The sequence below is a fragment of the Somniosus microcephalus genome, chromosome 1, assembly GCF_052327205.1.
Source record: "Somniosus microcephalus isolate GS21.2 chromosome 1, FLI_Smic_1.0, whole genome shotgun sequence".
Lineage (NCBI taxonomy): Eukaryota > Metazoa > Chordata > Chondrichthyes > Squaliformes > Somniosidae > Somniosus > Somniosus microcephalus.
The window spans coordinates 160,389,641-160,405,250 of record NC_140987.1 but is presented as its reverse complement, the minus strand read 5'-3'; positions in this window follow the sequence as shown (position 1 = coordinate 160,405,250).

Sequence of the window (15,610 nt, the reverse complement as noted above, 5' to 3'; positions counted from 1 at the left end):
TGTCGTCAAGGTAGATGAAAATGAAATGCAGGTCTCGAAGAACGGAGTCCATTAAACGCTGGAACGCGTGTGCTGCGTTCTTTAAGACAAACGGCATCCGCAGGAACTCAAAGAGGCCAAAAGGGGTGATGACCGCGGTTTTCGGGACGTCTTGTGGGTGCACTGGAACCTGGTGATATCCACGGACGAGGTCGACTTTAGAGAAGATAGAATTTCCCACCAAGTGGGCCGAGAAATCCTGGATATGCGGGATCGGGTACCGATCCGGAATGGTGGCGTCGTTGAGGCGTCGGTAGTCACCACATGGCCGCCAGCCACCGCCTGGTTTCGGCACAATGTGGAGAGGCGAGGACCAGGGACTCTTGGATCGCCGAATGATTCCGAGCCGCTCCATCGTGGCGAACTCCGCCTTCGCAGCTGCGAGCTTGCCGGGTTCGAGCCTTCTAGCCCGCACATAAACCGGGGAGCCAGTAGTGGTGATGTGATGTTCAACACCATGTTTCATCGCCGAAGAGGAGAAGGTGGGCCTTGTCAGCTCCGGAAACTCCCAGAGGAGCCGCGTGAAGTCATCTGGAGGAGGGAAAGCACAGGCAATGGAGCGCGCCACGGAGGTACTGTGGAAGCACGGAATCGAGTGGAAGGTGGCTGCGTTGATCAGCCGGCGGTGCCAGACATCGACTAGTAGGCTGTTGGTGTAGTGTATGTACCTTTAAGAGCCCCTATGTACTGTAATACCGGTAGTGACCACTCGGGTATATAAGCCTGTATAGCGTCTTGTATCTAGACTTTGTTCAGTAAACACCTGTTAAACCAACTCCTGCATTCCGTGTCTCCATTAACACACGGATACAACAGTGGCGATGAATTGGAAATGGACTGACCTGCAATTCGGCAGCACCTCAAGGAGATCGATTCCTCAGACGAAGGTCGAAGAAAAAATAGAAAATAAAAGAAAAAACAGTGGTTTCACCAGCTAGCCGGGCTGGTGGCACGTACTGCGCTAATCCTTCCTGGGCGGCGGGCTGGGGCTCGATCGGGTGGCTCTGCAGCAGGGCCGAGCAGCGAGTCAGAAGGCGGAGGCAAACAGAGATGGAGGGTGGAGCACTCGGGAGACGGCCGGCGCTGCAAAGCAGGTCGGCGTTTGGACCAAGCAGAGGGAGGGAAAAGTCCCAGAGAGTCCGGCGGGAACGAGTCTCCAACTATTAAAAATATCTGTGTAAATAAAAACCGCGGAGAACAGCGTTGTCAGCAGCGGCAGTGGGGGGAAAGCGCGGGAGGCGCCATTTTTTCTTGGCAGGGAAGAAAGGAAAGCATGGGAGGCGCCATTTTTGATTTTCAGGATGCCTAAGGCTGGCAATATTACTGCTTTCGATAGTAATATAGAAGATTGGACCACATATGTGGAAAGAGTGGAGGTATATTGCACAGCGAATGAAGTAGAGGATGATAAAAAGGCATCGGTACTTCTAAATCTGATGGGCGCAAGGACATACGGGCTGTTACGAAACTTAATCACTCCAGCCAAACCGATGGACAAGAATTTTAAGGAGATTGTTGATACCCTACAGGAGCACTTAAACCCAACACCGCTGCTGATAGCAGAACGATTCAAATTCTTCAGGAGGAATCAGCACAAGAATGAAAGTAACGCTGATTACCTCACCGAATTAAGAAAGCTGTCAAAGCACTGCCAATTCGGGGCAGGACTGGCAGATTCTCTACGAGACAAATTCATCTGCAGTCTCCTAAGTGAAGGAAAACAGAAAAGGCTACTTTCTGAGAAAGATTTGACACTGGACAAGGCTTTCAGTGTGGCTGTATCATACGAAGCAGCAGCAAGAGGAGCTGCAGAGATACAGCAAAAACCACAGGACTTCGGCACCCATGAAATGACACGGGGTTTCGAGAGATGTTATCGCTGCGGCAGATCCACCAATGACCAGAGGGACTGCTGGTTCAAGGACAAAGCATGCAGGCAATGCGGAAAGATGGGACACATTGCACGTGTATGCCGATCTGGAAACAAAAAAACCACTGACAGAAAAAAAATCAATAAGGAAAAGTACAGAAAGGTACAAATGATGACGGACAGTAGCTCCGAAGACCAGAAGAGTGATAGCAACTCCGGAAACAAGAGACTAAGCTGTCTCAAATTACATAATGTAATTGCCAAAGAAGATTACCAGACCATTTGGGTTACCCTCACGATAGCGGGGTCCCCAGTTAAAATGGAGCTAGATACAGGATCAGCTCTGACCGTCATAAATCGATGGGATTACGAACGGCTATTTCCGCATATACCTTTGAAAGACACATCCATTATCTTGAAGATATATACGGGGCAGAAAGTATACCCCAGAGGGAAAATAAGGGTTCCTGTTGTATACAACGGCAACGAAATACAGAAGTTGTATTTATACGTTCTGCAAGATGGTGGTCCACCGCTGTTGGGACGTGAATGGATCAGGAAGATACGTTTAGACTGGCACTCCATTCAGGCACTGACGGTGACCAGTAAGAAATAAAATGATGATGACGTCATACCTGAACGATTAAAAGACATCTTGGCCAACGCCAAAGAAGTTTTTCAACAGGAACTAGGAACCTTGAAAGGCGTCACCGCCTCAATAAAAGTGGAAGATGCGGCAATTCCCAAGTTTTTTAAGGCAAGGCCGGTGCCATACGCAATTCATCCAGCAGTCGAGGCAGAGCTGGAGAATTTGGAAAAGGCAGGTGTGTTATCCAAGGTAGATTGGAGCGAGTGGGCAACACCCATCGTCCCGGTCATGAAGAAAACGTTGAATAATGATAAATCTGAAGAACAGAGAAAAATTTGCATCTGTGGGGACTTCAAGGTGACTGTAAACCCGGTCCTTCACATGGTACAGTATCCTCTTCCGAGGATAGAAGATATTTTCGCCTCACTATCCGGAGGGAAACGTTTCACCAAAATTGACTTGGCACAGGCATATCTACAGATGGAGGTTGAGGAGGCCTCTAAAAAGTATCTCACGATAAACACACACAAAGGCCTGTACCAGTACAATTGACTGGTTTTCGGAGTAGCATCAGCTCCAGCTATCTGGCAAAGAGCTATGGAGCAAGTCCTGCAAGGGATTCCGGGGACTCAATGCTACCTAGACGACATCCTTATAACAGGAGAAAACGACAACGAGCACCTTGCCAATTTGGAGCAGGTGCTCACTAGGCTGAGAGAATGGGGCCTACGAGCAAATTGCCCCAAGTGCGAATTTTTCCAGAAACAAATATCATATTGTGGCCATATAATTAACGAAGAAGGGTTGCATAAGTCACCTGAAAAAATTGAAGCGGTCATAAAAGCCCCAGCACCTGAAAATGTCTCACAATTAAGGTTGTTCCTGGGATTGATAAATTACTATCATAAATTTTTACCGAACTTGTCAACTGTTCTGCACCCTGTTAACGCACTGTTACAAATGGGAGTAATTTGGAAATGGAGCGAAGACTGTAAACGTGCCTTCCATAAATGCAAAGGCTTGATCACGTCCAAGGAAGTGTTGGCTCATTACAACCCATCACTGCCAATCAGACTGGCATGCGATGCATCCCCTTACGGCGTAGGAGCGGTATTATCGCATAGATTCCCTGATGGCTCGGAGCAGCCGATAGCTTTTGCGTCACGCTCATTGAACTCAGCTGAACGTAACTATGCCCAGATCGACAGGGAAGCACTCAGCCTGGTGTGGGGAGTGAAGAAATTCAACCATTACCTACACGGAAAAAAATTTACCTTGTTGACTGACCATCAACCCCTCGTCTCCATATTCAACCCTAAAAAGGGCGTTCCCATTATGACAGCGCAAAGGCTACAGAGGTGGTCCCTTTTCCTAGGGGCACACCAATATGACATAGCATACAAAGGATCAAAACAGCATGGGAATGCTGACGGTTCATTGCGCCTACCGTTGCCAATGGTAGAAGAGGCACCTACAGTGGACCCAGTGGAGATGTTCCACTCAATCATAGTGGAATGTCTACCAGTAACAAATTCTACCATTGAAAAGGAAACGAGAAATGACCCGACTCTCTCACGAGTCTACGATTTAACGGTGAAGGGATGGCCAGCACATGGCGAACCACTGTTGCCAGCATTCTCGCAAAGAAGAGAACAGCTGTCAGTGTGCCGAGGAACCTTGATGTGTGGATCCAGAGTGGTGATTCCACCCAAACTCCAGGATAAAGTGCTAAAGGAGCTTCATGAGGGGCATCTGGGTGGAGTGAAAATGAAGAACCTAGCCAGAGCATTTGTGTGGTGGCCAGGTATCGATGGAGACATCGAAGAAATGACCAAGAGCTGTCTAGGATGCCAGAAGGTCCAAAACGCCCCACCACAAGCCCCTCTACATCCATGGGAGTGGCCCTCATCTCCATGGCAAAGGGTACATATCGACTTTGCTGGTCCATTTATGGACTCAATGTTCTTAATCGCGGTGGATGCACACTCCAAGTGGCTGGAGGTAATAAAGATGTCCTCCACCACCACGGAAAAAACCATCACAGTATTAAGGACCATATTTGCCAGGAATGGGCTGCCTGAACAGATCTGTTCTGATAATGGACCGCAATTTGTGTCCGAAGAATTCAGGAAGTTCTTAAAAAACAATGGGGTTAAGCACTACACGTCCGCCCCATACCATCCCGCCACCAACGGATTAGCTGAAAGGTTTGTCCAGACCTTCAAGAAGGCCATAAAGGTCATGGGTAATGAAGACATAAATCTACAACATAAGGTAGATAACTTCTTGTTTGCGTACAGGAATGCAACACATGTGGTTACAAACCAAACTCCCGCCATGATGTTTTTCAATAGAAGACTAAGATGCCGGCTGGATTTGATCAAGCCAAACATCAGAAGGGACGTAGAGAACCGGCAATTTCAAGGCATGAATGAAAGGCCAACTAGAACCTTCCAGATAGGTCAACAAGTTTTGGCCTGGGACTACCGTACCGAGAAATGACAGCCTGGAACTATTTGCACACGACTAGGACCGCTGATGTATACCGTGGACATTGGAGAAAGCATAATAAGGCGCCATGCTGACCAGATCATAGAGTCATCCGAAAAGGGACAACCTACACTACAACTCTATACGCCTAATGATGAAGCAGAAATACCCATAGTATCTACCTCCGATCCGGTGATACTGGAACCAGATGAACCCGACACTGGCATTCAAGCCGAATCGACCTTGCCAAAAGAACCTACTGCACCACCGAAAACTACTACACCACCGAGGCGTTATCCGGACCAAGTCAGGAAGCCTCCAGAGAGACTGACTTATAATTGATTAACTGCAGCAAATGTGTAGATTATTGTTCTTGTAAACATGTTAATTAATGATTACTTAAAATGTTATGTACTAATTATCTAAAAGGGGAGGAATTGTAGTGTATGTACATTTAAGAGCCCCTGTGTACTGTAATACTGGTAGTGACCACTCGGGTATATAAGCCTGTATTGCGTCTTGTATCTTTTAGTTCACCTCCAGACTTTGTTCAGTAAACACCTGTTAAACCAACTCTTGCATTCCGTGTCTCCATTAACACACGGATACAACAGTTGGCACACAGAAAATCCGCCCCTAGGATAGCCTGTGAGACTGTGGCCGTGACGAATTCCCAAAAGAAGCGCTGACCGCCGAAACAGACTTCGACCCGCTGCTTTCAGAACGTTTGAATAGCTGCGCCATTAGCCGCTACGAGGGAAAAACCGAGGTTCCCAGTCTGCATGTCGAGCTTCGACGCAGGTAGAATGCTACACTGTGCCCCGGTGTCACAAAGAAAACGGTGACCCAAGAGGGAATCGGTGATGTAGAGGAGTTTCCCCGTAGAACCGATGGCCATCGCCACCGCGGAACGCCCGTTGGACTTGGTCATCCGTCACCAGGGACGCCGCCTGCGCTTTCTTGTTTTTTTGGGGGGCGAAAAACTGCAGGGGGAACGGCAGCATCGTGCTTTTGCGACAAAACGGGTGTGGTAGGAGCACCAGCCCACTGTAGGAGAAGCCGGAACCGCGTCTGTGAGGGGTGGGCACCTCGTGGCCGCGCAGCACTGCTGGGTAACCCTGAAAATCTTAACAGCTTCGGCCGCAAGCTTGGCGCAGTCTGTAATGTCGGATCTGGCTAGGGCAGCCTGAACCTGTTCAGGCAGTTGATAGAGGAAAAGCTCCCGGAAGAGGAAACATTCCGGTTCAGCACCCATGAGCGTGAGCATTTGGCTCATGAGCTCGGACGGTTTGGAATCCCCGAGGCCGGGCAGCGTGATGAGCCGGCGAGCACACTCCGACTTTGATAGCCCGAAAACCTGAAGCAACCTTGCCTTAATTGCATCATACTTGCTGTCAGTAGGACGACTACCGAGGAGGCTGATGATCCGTGATGCAGTTGCGCTGTCGAGGGCGGAGACCACGTAATAATAATGGGTCTGATCTGCGATGATGTTCCAAATGGCGAACTGGGCTTCAGCCTGGATGAACCAGGCGTCTGGTTGTTGCTCCCAGAACTGTGGCAGTTTCAGCGTGACGGCGTTCGTGTCCATGTCGAATCTTACACGAAAATCGTTCGTAGAAGTCGGGGTCACCAATGTAGGAACGGAGGTTCCTATCAAAAAGACTGAGTTCGACTCAGGCAATTAAAACAATGAACTTTAATGAAAGGAAACGGGTTTAAACTGGAAACTGCTAGAACACATCAATAACAGGTCTACTCCCCTTGAGGGCTCCACGAGGACTGATCCTCTGGTCAGAAGACTGACGTCATGACGTCATCATGTTCTTCCCGCCATTGGGGCATCACGTGACTAACGGCATGACGTCATCACGTTGAAACCGCGCTGTAAAGGTAACTAGACATTGTACAGTCAAACAGTGTAATTAAAGGTACAGGCACAGACAGTAACTACATTGCTGTTAAAGGAATTATGTACAACCGCTCTGAGTCCTTTGGCGGCTCCGCCACAATATACCATTTTTCTTTTATCATCGCTGGGTCAAAGACCTGGGGGGAGAAATTCAGTATTGCCCCATTTGGGGCGCAATATCAGCCAGGCGCAAAGATTAGCGCCTGGCGCTAATTATTGCCTCCAACTGCAAACTTGGCTTTTATCGCCCCTGGAGGTGATTGGAGCACTAAATCAGGCCCTTCACACCTGTCTTAAGGCGCAAAGGCCGAGGAGCGAGGCGCTACCTCAGAGTGCTGGCGAAGCTCATGTGATGTCAGTCAGCAATGGAACACAGGCACAATGGCGCCAACCAGTTCTTAAAGGGGAGAGTTGATCTTGCTCTCCATCCACATCCTGCTCATTGCAGCCTTGAATCTTGGCCTGGAGAGACCTGTACATCAAATCTGCTGGAAAGAAAAATGGAGAGGCCCAGGGAAAGAGCTCAGAGTGCAGCCCCCACAGTCTCTTCTAAATCTGCTGCTCAGTACCCAAAAACTCCTTCACACAGCGTTGAATCTCTCCAGAAGTCTCTCTCTCTCTCTCTCAGAATGCGTGGTGCAAAAATGTCACCAACAAAAAAAGGCAGGAAGCGGTCGCCTTTAAATAGCGCTCCCCCAGTCCCTTCCTGACTGCAAAACGCTCGCCGCAACCTGTCGTTGCTAGCGGCAGGCGGTGCGGCAGGGGGCGCCACTCAATATCTGGTCCGGGGTGCTACCGGGGTGTTGCACACTCGACTGACGTCATGATCTGCTGGTACAGGAGATCATGGTGGTAGTGTTTAGTGCCGCCGCAAAATGTCTAGTTAATTTCGGGAGCAGCGCAAACATCGCCGTGCACAGGCGCTAGTTGCTTTGCATCCCATTAGCGCCCTCTTAAGGCGCTAACGGAAGGCGCAAACCAACTGAATTTTTCCTCCCTGGAGTTCCCTAACTAACACCGCCATGGAGCACCATCACAACAAGAGCTTCAGTGGTTTAAAGAGAAGGCCCACCATTACTATCGTAGGGCAACTTGGAATGGGCAATGAATGCAGCCTTGCCAGCCTTGCCCACAACCCAAGAATAAATAAGAAAAACACAACTTGTATGGCAAGGTACTGTGCATTATGGTTCTGTGGTCTTTCTTATGCTTGCTTCAAATAATGAATGCATGAGCAAATGAGTGAGTGAATAGATGGAGAAAAAATAACAAACAAAAGATGGTACCGGTTCTGAACCCAGAATCTCCCAGGCCTCTCCTCATAAGGAATAAAGGGTCACAGCTTAGCTGACCTCTGCATTTCCTGACACTCGTAATGTACTGTAAGCAGGTAGAAAAAGCATATGGGGGAAAAATTTGGTTGGTTTGCGCCTACCGTTAGTACCTTAAGAGGGCGCTAATGGCATGCAAAGCAACGAGAGCCCTGGCGCGACGATGTCTGTGCTGCTTGCGAAATTGATCAGACATTTTGTGGCGGCGCTAACATAGAAACATAGAAACATAGAAGATAGGAGCAGAAGTAGGCCATTCGGCCCCTCGAGCATGCTCCGCCATTCAATGAGATCATGGCAGATCATTCAAATTCAGTACCCTGTCCCTGCCTTCTCCCCATATCACTTGATCCTTTTAGCCTTAAGAAATATATCTAACTCCTTCTTGAATATATTTAATGAACTGGCCTCAACTGCCTTCTGTGGTAGAGAATTCCACAGGTTCACCACTCTCTGGGTGAAGAAATTCCTCCTCATCTCTGTCCTAAATGGCTTACCCCTTATCCTTAGATTGATACCCCTGGTTCTGGACTCCCCTGCCATTGGGAACATCCTTCCTGCATTTAGTCTGTCTTGTTCTGTTAGAATTTTATAAGTTTCAATGAGATCCCCTCTCATTCTTCTAAAAGCCAGCGAATATAAGCCCAATCGACCCAATCTCTCCTCATACGTCATCCCTGCCATCCCAGGTATCAGTCTGGCGAATCTTCGCTGCACTCCCTCCATGGCAAGAACATCCTTCCTCAGATAAGGTGACCAAAACTGCAAACAATGCTCAAGATGTGATCTCACCAAGGCCCTGTACAACTGCAGTAAGACATCCTTGTTCCTGTACTCAAACCCTCTCGCTACAAAGGCCAACATACCATTTGCCTTCTTAACCGCCTGCTGCACCTGCATGCTTAACTTCAGCGACTGGTGCACAAGGACACCCAGGTCTCGTTGCACTTCCCCTTCTCCCAATCTATTGCCGTTCAGATAATAATCTGCCTTCCTGTTTTTGCCACCAAAGTGGACAACCTTGCATTTATCCACATTATACTGCATCTGTCATGTATCTGCCCAATCACCCAACCTGTCCAAATCATACTGGAGTTTCTCGGCATCCTCCTCACAGCACACATGCCCAGCCAACTTTGTGTCATCTGCAAACTTTGAGATATTACATCTAGTTCCCTCATCTAGATCATTAATATATATTGTGAATAGCTGGGGTCCTAGGACCAATCCCTGCGGTACCCCACTAGTCACTGCCTGCCACTCGGAAAAAGACCCGTTTTTTCCAACTCTTTGCTTCCTGTCTGCCAACCATAAAATATTCTTCTATTTCTACTCTGACTAGCACGTGGCACTGGTAGCAATCCTGAGATTACTACCTTTGAGGTCCTATTTTTTAATTTACCTTGTGCAATAAGGGCACTGCAGTCATCACGGGTGACTTTAATCTACATATAGATTGGGCTCACTAAATTAGTAATAATACTGTGGAGGAGGAATTCCTGGCGTCTTTAAGGGATGGTTTCCTGGACCAATATGTCGAGGAACCAACTAGAGATCAGGCCATCTTAGACTGGGTATTATGTAACAAGGAAGGATTAATTAGCAATCTGGTTGTTCGAGGCCCCTTGGGTCGGAGCGATCATAATATAATCAAATTCTTCATTAAGATGGAGAATGAAGTAGTTGTCTCAGAGACTAGGGTCCTGAATTTAAATAAAAGAAACTACAATGGTCTGAGGTGCGAGTTGGGTAGGATTGATTGGGGAATGTCACTCAAAGGGTTGACGGTGGATAGGCAATGGCAAACATTCAAAGACAGCATGGATGAACTACAGAATTTGTTCATCCCAGTTTGGCATAAAAATAAGACAAAAAAGGTGACTCAACCGTGGCCAACAAGGGAAATTAGGGATAGCATAAGATCCAAGGAGAGGGCATATACATTGGCCAGAAAAAGCAGTAAACCTGAGGATTGGGAGCAGTTTAGGATTCAACAAAGGAGGACAAAGGGATTTATTAAGAAAGGGAAAATAGATTATGAGAGTAAGCTTGCACGGAACATAAAAACTGACTGTAAAAGCTTTTATAGATATGTGAAGAGAAAAAGATTGGTGAAGTCAAGCGTAGGTCCCTTGCAGTCAGAATCAGGGGAATTTATAATGGGGAACAAAGAAATGGCATACCAATTAAATACATATTTTGGTTCTGTCTTCACAAAGGAGGACACAAATAACCTCCCAGAGATGTCGGGGAACATAGGGTCTGATGAAAGGGAGGAACTGAAAGAAATCAGTATTTGTAGGGAAATGGTGTTAGGGAAATTGATGGGATTGAAGGCCGATAAATCCCCAGGGCCTGATAATCTACAGCCTAGGGTACTTAAGGAACTGGCCCTAGAAATAGTAGATGCATTGCTGATCATCTTCCAATATTCAATGGAATCCGGAAGAGTACCCATGGATTGGACGGTAGCTAATTTTACCCCACTATTCAAAAAAGGTAGTAGAGAGAAAATGGGGAATCATAGACTGGTAAGCCTGACATCGGTAGTGGGGAAAATGCTAGAGTTCATTATAAAAGATGTAATAGCAGAGCACTTGGAAAACAGTGACAGGATCGGACAAAGTCAACATGGATTTACAAAAGGTAAATCATGCTTGACTAATCTACTGGAATTTTTTGAGGTTGTAACTGGTAAAATAGATGAGGGAGAACCAGTGGATGTGGTGTATTTGGGCTTTCAGAAGGCGTTCGATAAGGTCCCACATAAGAGATTAGCATGTAAAGTTAAGGCACATGGGATTGGGGGTAAGGTATTGACTTGGATAGAGAACTGATTGGCAGACAGAAAGCAAAGAGTTGGAATAAACGGGTCTTTTTCCGAGTGGCAGGCAGTGACTAGTGGGGTACCGCAGGGGTCGGTCCTTGGACCCCAGCTATTCACAATATATATTAATGATCTCGACAAGGGAACTAGATGTGATATCTCCAAATTTGCAGATGACACAAAGCTGGGTGGGCGTCTGTGCTTTGAGGAGGATGCCGAGAAACTACAGGATGATTTGGACAGGTTGGGTGATTGGGCAGAAGCATGGCAGATGCAATATAACGTGGATAAATGTGAGGTTATCCACTTTGGTGGCAAAAACAGGAAGACAGATTATTACCTGAATGGCAATAGATTGGGAGAAGGGGAAGTGCAACGAGACCTGGGTGTCCTTGTGCACCAGTCGCTGAAGGTAAGCATGCAGGTGCAGCAGGCGGTTAAGAAGGCAAATGGTATGTTGGCCTTCCTAGCGAGAGGGTTTGAGTACAGGAACAAGGACGTCTTGCTGCAGTTTTACAGGGCCTTGGTGAGACCACATCTTCAGTATTGTGTGCAGTTTTGGTCACCTTATCTGAGGAAGGATGTTCTTGCCATGGAAGGAGTTCAGCGAAGATTCACCAGGCTGATACCTGGGATGGCAGGAATGACGTATGAGGAGAGATTGGGTCGATTGGGCTTGTACTCACTGGAGTTTAGAAGAATGAGAGGGGATCTCATTGAAACTTATAAAATTCTGACAGGACTGGACAGACTAGATGCAGGAACGATGTTCCCGATGGTCGGGGAGTCCAGAACCAGGGGTCACAGTCTAAGGATAAGGGGTAGGCCATTTTGGAAAGAAATGAGCAGGAATTTCTTCACCCAGAGAGTGGTGAACCTGTGGAATTCTCTACCACAGAAGGCAGTAGAGGCCAATACATTAAATATATTCAAGAAGGAGTTGGATATATTTCTTTAGGCTAAAGGGATCAAGGGATATGGGGAGAAAGCAGGGACACAGTACTGAATTTGGATACATAGATACATAGAGATAGGAACAGGAGTAGGCCATTCGGCCCTTCGAGCCTGCTCCGCCATTCAATGAGATCATGGCTGATCTTCGTCTGAGATCATAGCTGATCTTACCAGTTCAGTACCCCGTCCCCACCTTTTCTCCGTAACCCTTAATCCCCTTAGCCTTCAGAAATATATCCAATTCTCTCTTGAAAATATTTATTGAATTAGCCTTCACAGCCCTCTGTGGCAGGGAATTCCACAGGCTCACCACTCTTTGAGTGAAGAAATTCTTCCTCATCTCTGTTTTAAATGATTTGCCCGCTATTTTTAGACTGTGGCCCCTGGTTCTGTGCTCCCCGGCCATTGGAAACATTCTCTCTGAATTCAGCCTGTCCAGGCCTGCCATAATTTTATATGTTTCGATGAGATCCCCTCTCAATCTTCTAAACTCCAGTGAGTACAAGCCCAAACTATTTAATCTCTCTTCGTAGGTCATTCCCGCCATTCCAGGTATCAGCCTGGTGAATCGTCGTTGCACTCTTTCCATGGCAAGAACATCCTTCCGCAGATGGGGCGACCAAAACTGTACACAATACTCCAGATGCGGTCTCACCAGCACCTTGTACAGCTGTAGTAAGGTATCCCTATTCCTATACTCGAACCCCCTTGATATGAAGGCCAACATACCATTTGCCTTCTTAATCGCCTGTTGCACCTGCATGCTCTCCTTCAGTGACTGGTGCACAAGAACACCCAGGTCCCTCTGCACTTCCCCATCTCCCAATCTATTGCCATTTAGATAATAATCTACCCTCCTGTTTTTACCCCCAAAGTGGATAACCTCGCATTTATCCACATTATAGTGCATCTGCCACGTATCCGCCCATTCCCCCAACCTGTCCAAATCACACTGTAGCCTCCTGACATCCTCATCAGAGCCCACCCCTCCTCCTAGTTTAGTGTCGTCAGCGAATTTGGAAATATTGCATCCAATTCCCTGATCCAGATCATTTATATATATTGTGAACAGCTGGGGTCCCAGGACAGATCCTTGCGGCACCCCGCTGGTCACTGCCTGCCACTCCGAAAACGAGCCGTTTATTCCAACTCTCTGTTTTCTATCCGCCAGCCAGTTCTCTATCCACGTTAATGCTTTGCCCCCAATCCCATGAGCCTTAATTTTGCATGATAATCAGCCATGATCGCATTGAATGGCGGAGCAGGCTCAAGGGGCCGAATGGCCTACTCCTGCTCCTATCTTCTATGTTTCTATGAATCTCTAATTTCCCATTTAATGCCATCCCCAACCTCCGCATTACTGTTTGGGGGTCTGTATTCAACTCCCACTAAAGTTTTCTGTCCTTTGGTATTTCTCAGCTCTACCCATACAGATTGTATATCATCAGAGCTAATATCCTTCCTTACAATTGTGTTAATCTCCTCTTTAACCAGCAATGCTACCCCACTTCATTTTCCTTTTTGCCTGTCTTTCCTGAATATTGAATACCCCTGGATGTTGAGTTCCCAGCCCTGGTCACCCTGGAGCCATGTTTCCGTAATTCCAATCATATCATATCCGTTTACATCTATTTGCGCAGCTAATTCATCCACCTTATTACGAACGCTCCTCGCATTAAGACACAAAGCCTTCAGGCTTGTTTTATTAACACTCTTAGACCTTTTAGAATTATTATTTACTGTGGCCATGTTAGATTTAAACCCTTGATTACTCTGAATGCCACTTTTGCTTTTCTCCTTCCTGTCTTTTGCTTCTACCCTTGTTTCCCTTTCCTCTGTCTCCCTGCATAGGTTGCCAACCCCCTGCCATTTTAGTTTAAACCCTCCGCCACTGCAATAAACAATACCGCCCCGATCTCCCGCGCCTGCAGACCTTGACGTCAGTCGAGCATGCAACGCCCTTGTGGCATCCCTGACCGGATATTGAGTGGGGCCCCACTCCTTTCTGCCTGGCACAAAAAACAACAGGTAGACTGGAACATTTCCCAGTCAGTGTGGGGCTGGGGGTGGGGTGCTATTTAAAGGTGGCCTCTTCCTGGCTTTTTCTGTGGTAGACATTTTTGCACCACTCATTCTGACAGAGAGAGAGATTCTGAGAGAGAGGAGAGACTTCTGCATAGAGTCAACGCTGTGTGGAGTAGTTTTGGCTACTGAGCATCACTTTGCAGGTACTTTTGGATTATGGCATTCATTACTTTGATTACCAAGAGACTATGGGGGCTGCACTGATTCGGGGCGTCTTCCTGCGCCTGCAGATTTGGAAGCAACATAGACGCAGAGAGAGGGTGGCAATCATGGCCAGACGGAAGATTTCGCCAACAATTCTCATACATTAATTTGTCTGAGGAGCAATGTTTGCGCAGGTTGCGCTTCAGCAAGGAGGTGGTCACTGAACCCTGCCACCTGCTGCAGCCAGATCTGCAGCCTTTACTGAGGACCAGGATGTCTCTGTTGGTGGCAGTGAAGGTCACAGTGACTCTGAACTTTTATGCCACCGGCTCCTTTCAAGCAGCTACTGGGGACATCACCAATATCTCCTAGTTCACGGTCCATTGCTGCATCTGGGAGGTGACTAATGCCCTCTATAAAAGGAGACGCCAGTACATCTCTTTCCTGATGACCCGGGCCAAACAGCATGAACGCGCATTGGGCTTTGCGAGGATAGCGGGCTTCCCCATGGTGCAGGGCGCCATTGACTGCATGCATGTGGCATTGCGTGCACTGCATGAGAATGCAGAGGATTTCCGCAACCACAAGGGGTTCCACTCCTTAAACGTCCAGTTGGTCTGTGACCACAGACAGCTGATACTTGTTGTGTATGTACCTTTAAGAGAGAACTGATTTTATACTGTAGTACTGGCAGTGACCACACCTGTATATAAAGTCATAGCAGGCTTCTGTACTTTCAGTTTAAACTTACCCTCTGTTCAGTAAATACCTGTTATTATTGTTCTCCTGCAGTCCGTGTATTATTGATACGCGGACACTACACTGGTGACGAGCAGGTTCGAACTCACCTGCAGGACTGCATCACCTCACGGGGATCTTTCCCTGAAAAGAAGCTTCTTGGAGGTCGAAGTCAGAGCAATGGGCGTCGACCGCGGGCAACCACCCAGTGATCCATCGGAGTTCGGAGAATTGCAGGGGAGGCTGTGGAGAGCTGGGCTTGGCTCCCCAGTCAAGGTGTTCCAGCAAATCGTGCTGGTAGCAGGTGGTGCGCTGACCCTTCCGGACTGTGGCGGGCTTCAGCTCGATCGAGCGGCTCTGCAAAAGGAGCCGTGCAGCGTCGTCGGGAGGAAAAGAGAGAGAGAGAGGGTGGAGTGCACAGGGCGCGGTCGGTGCTCAAGAACCGGGCAGCGTAGAGAAAATAAAACGAGGGGAAGGAAAAGTGAGACGCGCCGAAGCCGCGGGTCGCCGCCATTACCCTGTAGAACACTAGGAGCAGTGTTGGCAGCAAGGGGAAGAAGGAAAAGTGCGGGAAGCGCCATTTTATTCCATTGGGGAAGAAGGAAAAGCGCGGGAGGCACCATTTTAATCC